General features: G+C 38.2%; 1 protein-coding gene across 1 annotated transcript in view; it reads left to right on the top strand.

The window, feature by feature from the left end:
• Nucleotides 1-7,393, top strand: part of TPRKB (TP53RK binding protein) — a 40,113-nt gene extending 32,720 nt beyond the window's left edge. The window contains exon 6 of the mRNA XM_021717356.1: nt 7,364-7,393. The gene's annotated coding sequence lies outside the window, so the exon portion shown is untranslated. The remainder of the gene's footprint in view (nt 1-7,363) is intronic.
• The last annotated feature ends 3,180 nt before the right edge of the window (nt 7,394-10,573 follow it).

The raw sequence follows: 10,573 nt of genomic DNA, 5'->3' as shown, positions 1-10,573 counted from the left end.
TGGTTTGAGGTTTTACATTTAGGTCTCTGATCCATTTAGAGTTAATTTTTGTGTATGGGGATAGGTAGGGATCCTGTTTCAGTCTTCTGCATGTGGTCAGCCAGTTTTCCCAGCATCATCTACTGAGTAGGTTCTCCTCTCCCCAGTGGTAGGTGATGGAGGCTTTGTCAAAGATGAGTTGGTTGAAAAATCGAGGTTTTGCTTCTAGAATCTCAATTCTATTCCATTGATCTATATGCCTGTTCCTGTACCAATACCAAGCTGTTTTGATGATTGTAGCTTTATAATAAAGTTTGATGTCTGGTAATGTGATACTACCTGCTTTGTTTTTTTTTTTTTTTGGTTTTTTTTTTTTGCTGAAGATTGTTCTGGCTATTTTTGGTCGTTTGTGTTTCCATATGAATTCCTGTGTTGTTTTTTCTAGGTCTGAAAAAAATGTTGCTGGTAATTTGATGGGTATTGCATTGAATTTGTAGATTGCCTTAGGTAAGATGGACATCTTCACAATGTTGATTCTTCCAATCCATGAGCATGGGATATTTTTCCACTTGTTCGTGTCAGCTTTGATTTCTTTGAGCAGTGTTTTGTAATTTTCATTGTCAAGGTCTTTCACGTCTCTGGTTAGGAAGATGCCAAGGTATTTCATTTTTTTGGTGGCTATTGTGAATGGAATTGTGGTTTTTATTTGGGTTTCTGTTTGGTTATTATTGGTATAAAGAAATGCAATTGTCTTTCGCACATTTATTTTATATCCTGAGACTTTGCCAAAGGCCTTTATCAGTGTAAGGAGGTTTTTGACAGATTCTCTTGGGTTTCAAGTACACGATCATGTCATCTGCAAAGAGAGATAGCTTGACTTCCTCTTTTCCTATTTGAATACCCCTGATTGCCTTCTCTTCTCTGATTGCTGTAGCCAGGACTTCCAATACTATATTAAACAGGAGGGGTGAGAGTGGGCATCCTTGTCTTGTTCCAGTTTTCAGGGGAAATGGTTCCAGTTTTTATCCTTTTAGGAGTATGCTGGCTGTGGGTTTCTCATGGATGGCTTTTACTATTTTGAGGTATGTTCCCTGTATGCCTAGCTGTTTGAGGGTTTTTATCAAGAAGGGGTGCTGGATTTTATCAAAAGCTTTTTCTGCATCTAATGATATAATCATCTGGTTTTTATTTTGACATCTGTTGATGTATTTAATTGCATTTATGGTTTTACAAATATTGAACCAGCCTTGCATCCCAGGGATGAAGCCTACTTGGTTATGATGGATGATTTTTGAGATGTGTTGTTGAATTCAGTTTACTAGGATCTTTTTGAGAATTTTAGCATCTATGTTCATCAAAGATATTGTCCTGTAGTTCTCTTTCTTTGTTGGGTCTTTACCTGGCTTGGGTATCAATGTGATGTTGGCTTCGTAAGATGATTTGGGGAGAGTTCTGTCTTTCTCAATCACCTGTAATACCTTCAGTAGGATTGGTATAAGCTCCTCCTTAAATGTCATATAGAATTCTGCTGGAAACCCATCTGGTCCAGGTCTTTTTTTTGTAGGTAGTTTTCTTATTACATAGTCAATTTCCTTGATTGTTATTGGTCTATTTAGGGTCTCAATTTCTTCTTGTTTCAACCTATGCAGATTGTGTGATTACAGAAAGTCCTCCATTTCTGAAAGATTTTCAAGTTTGTTTCCACACAAGTGTACATAGTAGTCTCAGGATCTTTTGTATTTCTTCAGGATCAGATGTGACTTCATCTTCCATGTTTCTGATTGTGTTTATTTGGGATTTTTCTCTCTTTTTCTTGGTCAGTCTAGCTAGGAGACCATCGATCTTGTTTATCCTTTCAAAGAACCAGTTTTTTGTTTCATTGATTTTTTTGTATTATCTTTTTGTCTTCTATGTCCTGGATTTGGGCTTTTATTTTGGTGATCTGGATTCTCCTGCTGAAGTTAGGATTTTGGTGGTCTTGCTTTTCCAATTTCCTTAGGTGACTTGTTAGGCTGTTATTTGTGATCCTTCCATTTTCTTCATGTGCGTTTGTAGGGATATAAATTCCCCTCTTACTACAGGTTTCATGGCATCCCAGAGATTTTGGTAAGATGTTTCTTCATTTTCATTTGTTTCCATTTATCTTTTAATCTCTGTTTTGATTTCATCATTGACCCAGGAGTTGTTTAAGCATCATGCTGTTTAGTGTCCATGTCTTTGTGTGTTTTGGGGGGACCTTGTTGATGTTAATGTTTATTTTTCTTCCACTGTGGTCTGAAAAGGTGGATGATAAAATTTCAGTCCTTTTAAATTTGCTTATGCTTGATTTATGGCCAAGGATGTGGTCGATCCTAGAGTATGTTCCATGTGGTGATAAGTAGAATGTGTATTCTGTGGTCTTTCAATGGAGGTCCTTGTAGGTATCATTTGATCAAGCGTCACATTGAGGTTTTGGATCTCATTGCTGATTTTTTGTCCTGATGATCTGTCTAGGGTTGTGAGTGGGGTATTGAATTCCCCAGCTATGATGGTATTGGAGTCGATATCTGTTTTAGTTTACCTAGGAGCTGCTTTATGAAACTTGGTGCTCCTATGTTTGGTGCATATTTGTTCAAAATGGATATTTCTTGTTGATGGATTGAACCTTTATCATTATGTAGTGGCCTTCTGTGTCTTTTTTAATTTTTGATAGCTTAAAGGGTATTTCATATGAGATTAAGATCATGACTCCTCCTTTCTTTTGTGTTCCATTCGCCTGAAAATTTGTTTCCTTTTACTTTGAGTCTGTGAGTATCCTCTCTAGTGAGGTGAGGCTCTTGAAAGCAATAGATTGTTGCCTGGTGATATTTTATCCATTTTGCCATTCTATGTCTTTTCAGTGGTTCATTTAGTTCATTCACATTCAAACTAATTATTGAAATGTGAGAGTTGATCCCTATCATAATGTTCTTACAGAGTTGTTTTTCTTCCTGTTTCTGTGTTGTCTTTCTTTTGGTTTTAGAGTTGGATCATGTGTGTTTTTAATCTTTTGCCTGTACTCTTGTGAAGAACGTTGTTGTTCTTTTTTCCTTTTCTTCTATGTTCAATACTTTCTTAAGTGTTTCTTGTAGAGGTGGTCTTGTGGCAGTGTAGGTTCTTAGGGATTGGATATCTGGGAAAGTTTTCAATTGTCCCTCACTGATGAAGCTTAGCTTGACTGTGTAGGTTATTCTTGGTTGAAATTGTTTATCTTTTAGAACTTTGAAGATAGGGCTCCAAGCTCTCCTAGCCTGGAGGGTTTCTGTAGATAAATCTGCTGCTATTCTAATTGGTCTTCCCTGGTACTTAGTCTGACCTTTTTCTCTTGCAGCCTTTAGGATTTTTTCTTTTATACCTACTTTGTTTAGATGAATTATTATATGTCTGGGAGTTGGTCTTCTCATTTGTTGTCTTGCAGGGGTTCTCTCAATCTCTTGTGTTTGAATTTTTTCATGATGAGATGAGGGAAGTTTTCTTGAATGATTTCATGAAATGTTTGCTCCAGTGTGGCCTCTGTTTCTCTCTCTGCCTCACGAAGGCCAATTACTCTTAGGTTCGGTCTCTTGAAGTGATCATTCATCTCTTGAAGGTTTTGTTCTGTCTTTTTGAGCTTCTTTTCCATGCTTTTGACAGTTGGGGTTAGTTCTGTGTTTTGATCTTCAAGCTCTGAGATTCTTTCTTCTGCTTGGCTAATTCTGCTTTCCATACTTATTAGTTTGTTATTTATTTCCATCACCATATTCTTTACTGCTGTTATTTCTGACATCAGTTCCTTCCTATTTTCCTCTTGTCTCTCCTCAATTTTTAAAATTCTCTCCATTAATATCTTGATGTCTGTGGTTTTTGCATGTGACCAGCCATTCTTGGGGCTCTTCATTGTTTTTGTTCCAGAATCTGTTTTCTCAGTGTCTGATCTCCCAGGGGTCTGTGTGAGACCTATATTCTTCTTTTTGTTTTTCTTCATTTGTTCGTTTCTTTCCCCCTCCCTACTTTTTCCTTCCTTCCATGTCACCGTCTTCTTTAATTCTGTTATTCAGGGGTAGAGGGATTGGCTTTACTTCTGTTTGTTCAATCTCCTATTCTTTATGTATGTCCTCTTACTTTGTTCAATTCTGGAGTTGCACTGTAGGTTGTGGGTTGTCCTTTTTGCAGTTTTGAGATTTACTTTAGTGGGGAGCTGTAATTCAAAAATCTGTCTGCAGGTCCTGGTATTTGCTGACAGGTGTATGGGTAATGTGAAACTCACTTCCCACTTCCTTGGAATCTGTCCATCCTGTGGGGCTGTAGATTTACTCCCTGAAATAAAATGTGGTTAGCAGAGGGACGAGAATGGAGCAGACAGTGGGGGGATGAGGGGTTGGAGAGAGAGAGAGGAGTAAGGGGGGAACAAACGAGTGTACCAACAAATGGAGAGAGAGACCTAAACTGAAACAGATAAGAACAATAGACCACAGCTACAGACTAACCAACTCCCATACAAAAAAAAATAACATACGATGATGCTAAGATACAAGCTAACCAACCACCTTATTGGTGTGCTGTTCCTCTATACAAAGATCTGGTTTACAGAGAGGAGAAAAGAGAAGACAAGGAAGAGGGGAAAAGGAGGAAAAAAGTGAACAACACAGTAGGAATAGAATTAAGTCATTAACCTAACAGAACCAATCAAGCACACTGAGACTTTTTGTTTAAGTCCAATGTCCTTTCAGCTCTGATTTCTAGCTTTCTTTTCAAGCTGGTAAATTAGTTTGCAGTTAGGGTCAGTTGCCCCTGACCTGCTATGAAGGACAATTCAGATCACCCTCCATTCACTACTCTGGCCTGTGTCTGTTTTTCAAGCTTGTTTCTCCTGTTTCGGTGTTGTTACCTTGATTCGCCAGCAGGTGGTGCTATCTCAGCTGCTCACCCCAGAGGGGGTGGGGTGGGACAGGAACCCGGCAGAGGCCAAAGATGGAAGCCTGCCTCAGGGCACACAGAGGAGACCCACGGCAGGCAGGACATTAGGGTCACAGGAGAGGTTGCAGCGATCCCAGCAGATCTTGCCTGCATGGGCTTCAAGGACTGAAGTCATGGATCTCCTCAGGCATGGGTGGTGCGATGTGCTATGGCCACCATGTAGGCTGCAGCAGCACGGGTGCTGCTGTGTCTGCGGCTGCAGTGGCTGTCCAGACCACTGCGATGCCCCAGCGGTGGCAACAGCCGAGCTCCGTGTGAAGAGCAGGCTGCGATGTTGAGGTCTGCAGCCCCCGGGGAGAGAGCCAGAGACCCTCTGCATTCTCCTTTGCAGAGGGTTTCATAGACCAGGTTGCCCTGAAACTTGATTTCTATCACTGTGCACTCAAGATGGATTAAAGACTTAAATGTCAAACCTGAAACCATAAAAGTCCTAGATGAAAACCTAGAAAACCTCTTCTGGACTTTGGCCTAGGCAAAGAATTTATGGCTAAGACCACAAAAGCGAATGCAACAAAAATGAAAATAAGTTGGACTTAATTAAACTAAAAATATCCTGCAAAGCAAAAAATAATAATAATAATCAAGAGAGTAAATAGGAAATCTACAGAATGGGAGAACATATTTGCAAAATATACATCTGATAAAGGACTAATACCCAGAATCTACACAGAACTCAAATCATCAAGAAAAATGCAAATGCCATGAACAGACATTTCTCAAAGAAAAATATAAAAATGGCCAGAAAAAATGCTCAACATTACTAGTCATCAGAGAGATGCACATTGAAACCATGAGATACCACCCTACACCAGTCAGAACGGCCATTAATTTTAAAAAATAGATGTTGGTATGAATGCAGTGAAAAGGGAACTCTTATACACTGTTGGTGGAAGTGTAAACTAGTACAACCTCTATAGAAATTGGTGTGGAGATTTCTCAAAGAAGTAAAAGTAGATCTACCATTTGATCTAGCGGTCCTACTACTTAGCATCTACCCAAGGGAACAGAGGTCATTATACAAAAAAGACACCTGCCCTCATATGTTTATTGCAGCACAATTCATAGTCACAAAGATGTGGAATCAACCTAAATGTCCATTAACTGATCAATGGATAATGAAAATGTGTAATGAATACACACACATACACACACCATGAAATACTCTTCAGTCATGAAAAGGAATGAAATAATGTCTTTTGTGGCAACTTAGATATAATTGGAGACCATCATCGTAAGTGAAGTAACACAGGAACAGAAAACCAAAGGCCGCATGCTTTCACTTATAAGTGGGAGCTGAACAAAGGAACTGAAAAGGCATATAGAATAACATAATGGACATTGAAGACTCAGGGAAGGGTGAGGAGAGGATAGGGATGAAAAATCACCTATTAGGTACAGCATGCACAGGTGGGATGAAAGTTCTCCTTAAAGCCCAGACTTTTGTTTTATTTGAATTTTGGGACACGTGAAGATTTACTACATAAGTAAATTGCATGCAGATGAGGTTTGGTCTTCTAGTGGGCCCTCTTTCCCTCTGATAGTGGATCTGGTACCCAGTGTGGTAGTGTGTGCCCCTTATCTATCCTCCCTTCCTCCCTCCTTTAACAGTGTTCCTACCCTGTGCTCATGTGACCAGTGATCAGGGCCCTGTTATGAGTGAGAACATTTGCTATTCAGTTTTTTTGTTTCTGTGATAGTTCAGTATGATGGTCTCCAGCTACAACCATATTGCTGCAGAGGACATGATTTTGTTCTTCTTCATGGCCTCAAAATATTCCGTCATGTATATGTACCACATTTTTTTATCTTGTTCAATTTTGATGGGCATCTGGGTTGGTTCCATGTTTTTTGCTATTGTGAATAGTGCTGCAATGAACACGTGTGCAGGTATCTTTCTGGTAGAGCGATTTATGTTCTTCTGGGTATATTCCCAGAAGTAAGACTGCTGGCTTGTATGGAAGCTCAAATTTTAGTTCTTTGAGAAAATGCCATACTGCTTTCCACTAAGGTTGGAGTAACTTACATTCCCATCAACAGTGTAGAAGTGTTCCTTTTTCTCCACAGGCATGCCTACACCTGTTGATTTTTTGACTTTTTAATGACAGCCATTCTTACCGGTGTTAGGTGGTATCTCATTGTAGTTTTGATTTGCATTTCCCTGATGATTAGTGAGGCTAATAATTTTTCTTTTTCTTTTTCTTTTTCTTTTTTTTTTTTTTTTTTTTGAGTCAGAGTCTTACCCTTGCCCAGGCTGGAGTGCAGTGGCACTCCACCGCAGCCTAGACCTGCTGGGCTCAGGCAATTCGTCTACCTCAGTCTTCCAAGTAGCTGGGACCACAGGCGTACACCACTATACCCAGCTAATTTGTTTCTATTTATTGTAAAGAAAAGGTCTCACAAAGTAGGACAGGCTGGTCTTAAATTCCTGGACTCAGGCAATCCTCTCACCTCTACCTCCCAAAGTGCTGGTATTACAGGTATGAGCCATCATGCCCAGCTTGGCTAATACTTTTTTCATGTTTACTGGTTGCTTGAATTTCTTCCTTTGAGAAGTGTCTGTTTATGTCTTTTGGCCACTTTTAAATGGGTTTTTTTTTTCCAGTTGATTCATTTGCATTCCTTATAGATACTGGATATTAGGCCTTTCTCGGATGCATAACTTGCAAATATTTGTTCCCATTCTGTGAGTTGTCTCTTTTCTCTCTTAATGCTTTCTTTTGCTGTGCAAAAACTTTTTAGTTTGATAAGTTCCCACCTGTCAATATTAACTCTTACTGCATTTGCTTTTGAGTATTCAGCCATGAATTCATTGCCTACTCAGATGTCCAGGAAGGTGTTCCCTAAGTTTTCTTCTAGGATTTGTATACTCTGAGGTTTCACATTTAAGTCTTTGGGTTAATTTTTGTATACGGTGATAGATAGCTGTCCAATTTCATTTTTCGGTATGTGATTAAGCAGTTTTACCAGAACCATTTGCTAAATATGGTTTCCTTTCCCCAATGTTTATTTTTGTCAGCTTTGTTGAAGGTGAGTTGGTTGAAGGTCTGTGGTTTATTTCTAGATTCTCTGTCCTGTTCCATTGGTCTTTGTGTCTATTCCTGTAGCTGTACCATGATGTGTTGGTTACTACTGTAGCCTTGTACTAAAGTTTAAAGTCTGGAGGTGTGATGCCTTCAGCTTTGTGCCTTTTGCTGGGTATTGCTTTAGCTATTTGGACTCTTTTTTGCTTCATTTGAATTTCTATATTGTCTTTTCTGGGTTTGTGAAAAATAATGCTGGGAACTTGATAAGAATTACATTGACTCTGTAGATTGCCTTGGGTAGATTGGACATCTTGACAATATTGATTATTCCAATCCATGAGCACAGGATGTTTTCCCATTTGTTTGTGTCACCCTTGATTTCTTTGAGCAGTGTTTTGTAGTTCTCATTGTAAAGGTCTTTCATTTATTTGGCTAGATGGATGCTAAAGCATTTTATCTTTGTGTGGCTATTGTAAATGGGATTGTGTTTTTTTTATTTGGTTCTCAGACTGCTTGTTGTTGGTGTATAGAAATGCAACTGTTTTTTGTGCATTTATTTTTGTATCCAGAGATTTTAACGAAGTCGTTTATCAGTGCAAGGTAGTTTTTTACAGACTCTCTAGGGTTTTCTAGGTATAGAATCATAGCATCTGCAAAGCAGAATAACTTAGCTTCCTCTTTTCCTGCTTGGATACCCCTGATTTCTTTCTTCTGCCTGATTGTTCTGGCTGGGACTTCCAGTACAATGTTGAATAGGAGGAGTGAGAGAGGTTTTGATGTGTTGTGTCTTGTTCCAGTTCTTAGGGGGAATGCTTCCCATTTCTGCCCATTAAGTATGATGTTAGCTGCAGGTTTGTTTGTCAGAGATAGCTCTTATTATTTTGAGGAATAATCTTTCAATGCCTAGGTGTTCAGGGGTTTTAGTCAAGAAGGGATGTTGGATTTTATTGAATTTTTTTTCTACATCTAATGAGACAATCACATGGTTTGGGGTTTAATACTTGTTTATGTGATGTATTACATGTATTGATTTACATATGTTGAGTCTTGTATTCTGGGAATGAAGTTTACCTGATCATGATGGATGATCTTTGAAATGTGCTATTGGATGTGATTTGCTAGAATCTTGTTTAAAAATGTTTGTATCTATGTTCATCAGGGAAATTGGCTTTTAGTTTTCTTTCCTTGTTAAGTCTTTGCCATTTTTAGTTATCAGGATGATATTAACTTCATAGAATGTACTAGGGAAAATTCCTTCCTTCTCAATAGCCTGGAATACTTTCAGTAGTATTGGTATCAGCTCTTCCTTGTATCTCCTGTAGAATTCAGTTGAGAAATCATCTGACCCAGGACATTTTTTGGTGGGGAAGTTTCTTATAACTGAGTTAATTTCTTAGATTGTTATTGGTCCGATTAGAGTTTCAATTTCTTCCTGTTTCAAGATTCAGAGGTTATGTGATGCCAGGAATTCCTCGTTTCCACTAGATTTTCTAGTTTATTTGCATACAGATGTTCATAGTAATCTCTGATGAACATTTTAATTTCTTTAGAGTCAGTTGTGGCATCACCCTTTTCATTTCTAATCATGTCTATTTGGACTTTCTCTTTTTTTAGTCAATCTTGCCGGGGTCCATCAATCTTATTTGCCCTTTCAAAGAGCCAGATTTTTGTCTCATGGATCCTTTCTATCATGTTTTGGATTTTATTTCATTCAACTGTGATTTAATTTTAATAATTTCAATTTTCTACTAAATCTAAGACTGGATTCTCTCAACTTTTCAGCTCCCTTAGGTGTGATGTTAGGTTGTTTACTTGAGGTCCTTCTATTTTCTTGATATGTGTGTGCAATGCTATAAACTTCCCTATCAGCCTCAGTTTCATGGTATCTCAGAGGTTTTGATGTGTTGTGTCTTTGTTTTCATTTGTTTCCAGGAATCATTTCATTTCTGTCTTGATTTTTGGGTTAACCCAAAAGTCATTCAGAAGCATGTTGTTTAATTTCCACATATTTGTGTGTTTGGGGGATTCTGTTGGTGATGATATTTTTTGTTATCCCAGTGTGGTCTGAGAAAATGCTTGGTATGAGTTTGACCTTTGAAATTTGTTAACACTTTTATGCCCAAGAATGTGATTGACCTATTCCATGTGCTAGTGAGAAGAATGTATATTCTGTGATTGTTGGGTGAAATGTTCTGTTGATGTCTACTTGGTCCAATTGGCCAAGTGTTAAGGTTTAGGATTTACTTGTTAGTTTTTTTGCCTCAATAACCTATGTAAAGCTGTTAGTGGGGTACTAAAGTCTGACTGTAATTTTATGGATGTCTATATCCTCTCTTAGTTTAATGAGCAATTGTTTTATAAATTTAGGTGCTCCTATATTGGGTTCATATATATTCATGATGGATATTTCTTGCTGGTGGATTGAGCCTTTTATCATTATGTAGTGTTCTACATGTTCTTTTCAACTTTATTTATTTATTTGGTTTAAAGTATTTTTTGAAAAAATAGCTATTCCTGCTCTATTTTGTTTTCCATTTTCCTGGAAGATCCTTTTCTAGCCCTTTATCTTGAGCCTATGTCTGCAGTGAGTTGGGTTT

Source organism: Carlito syrichta, unplaced genomic scaffold, assembly GCF_000164805.1.
Source record: "Carlito syrichta isolate Samal-C Ts95f unplaced genomic scaffold, Tarsius_syrichta-2.0.1 Scaffold309709, whole genome shotgun sequence".
Lineage (NCBI taxonomy): Eukaryota > Metazoa > Chordata > Mammalia > Primates > Tarsiidae > Carlito > Carlito syrichta.
The sequence above is the reverse complement of the archived record's forward strand: the minus strand, read 5'-3'. Positions and strand labels throughout refer to the sequence as shown.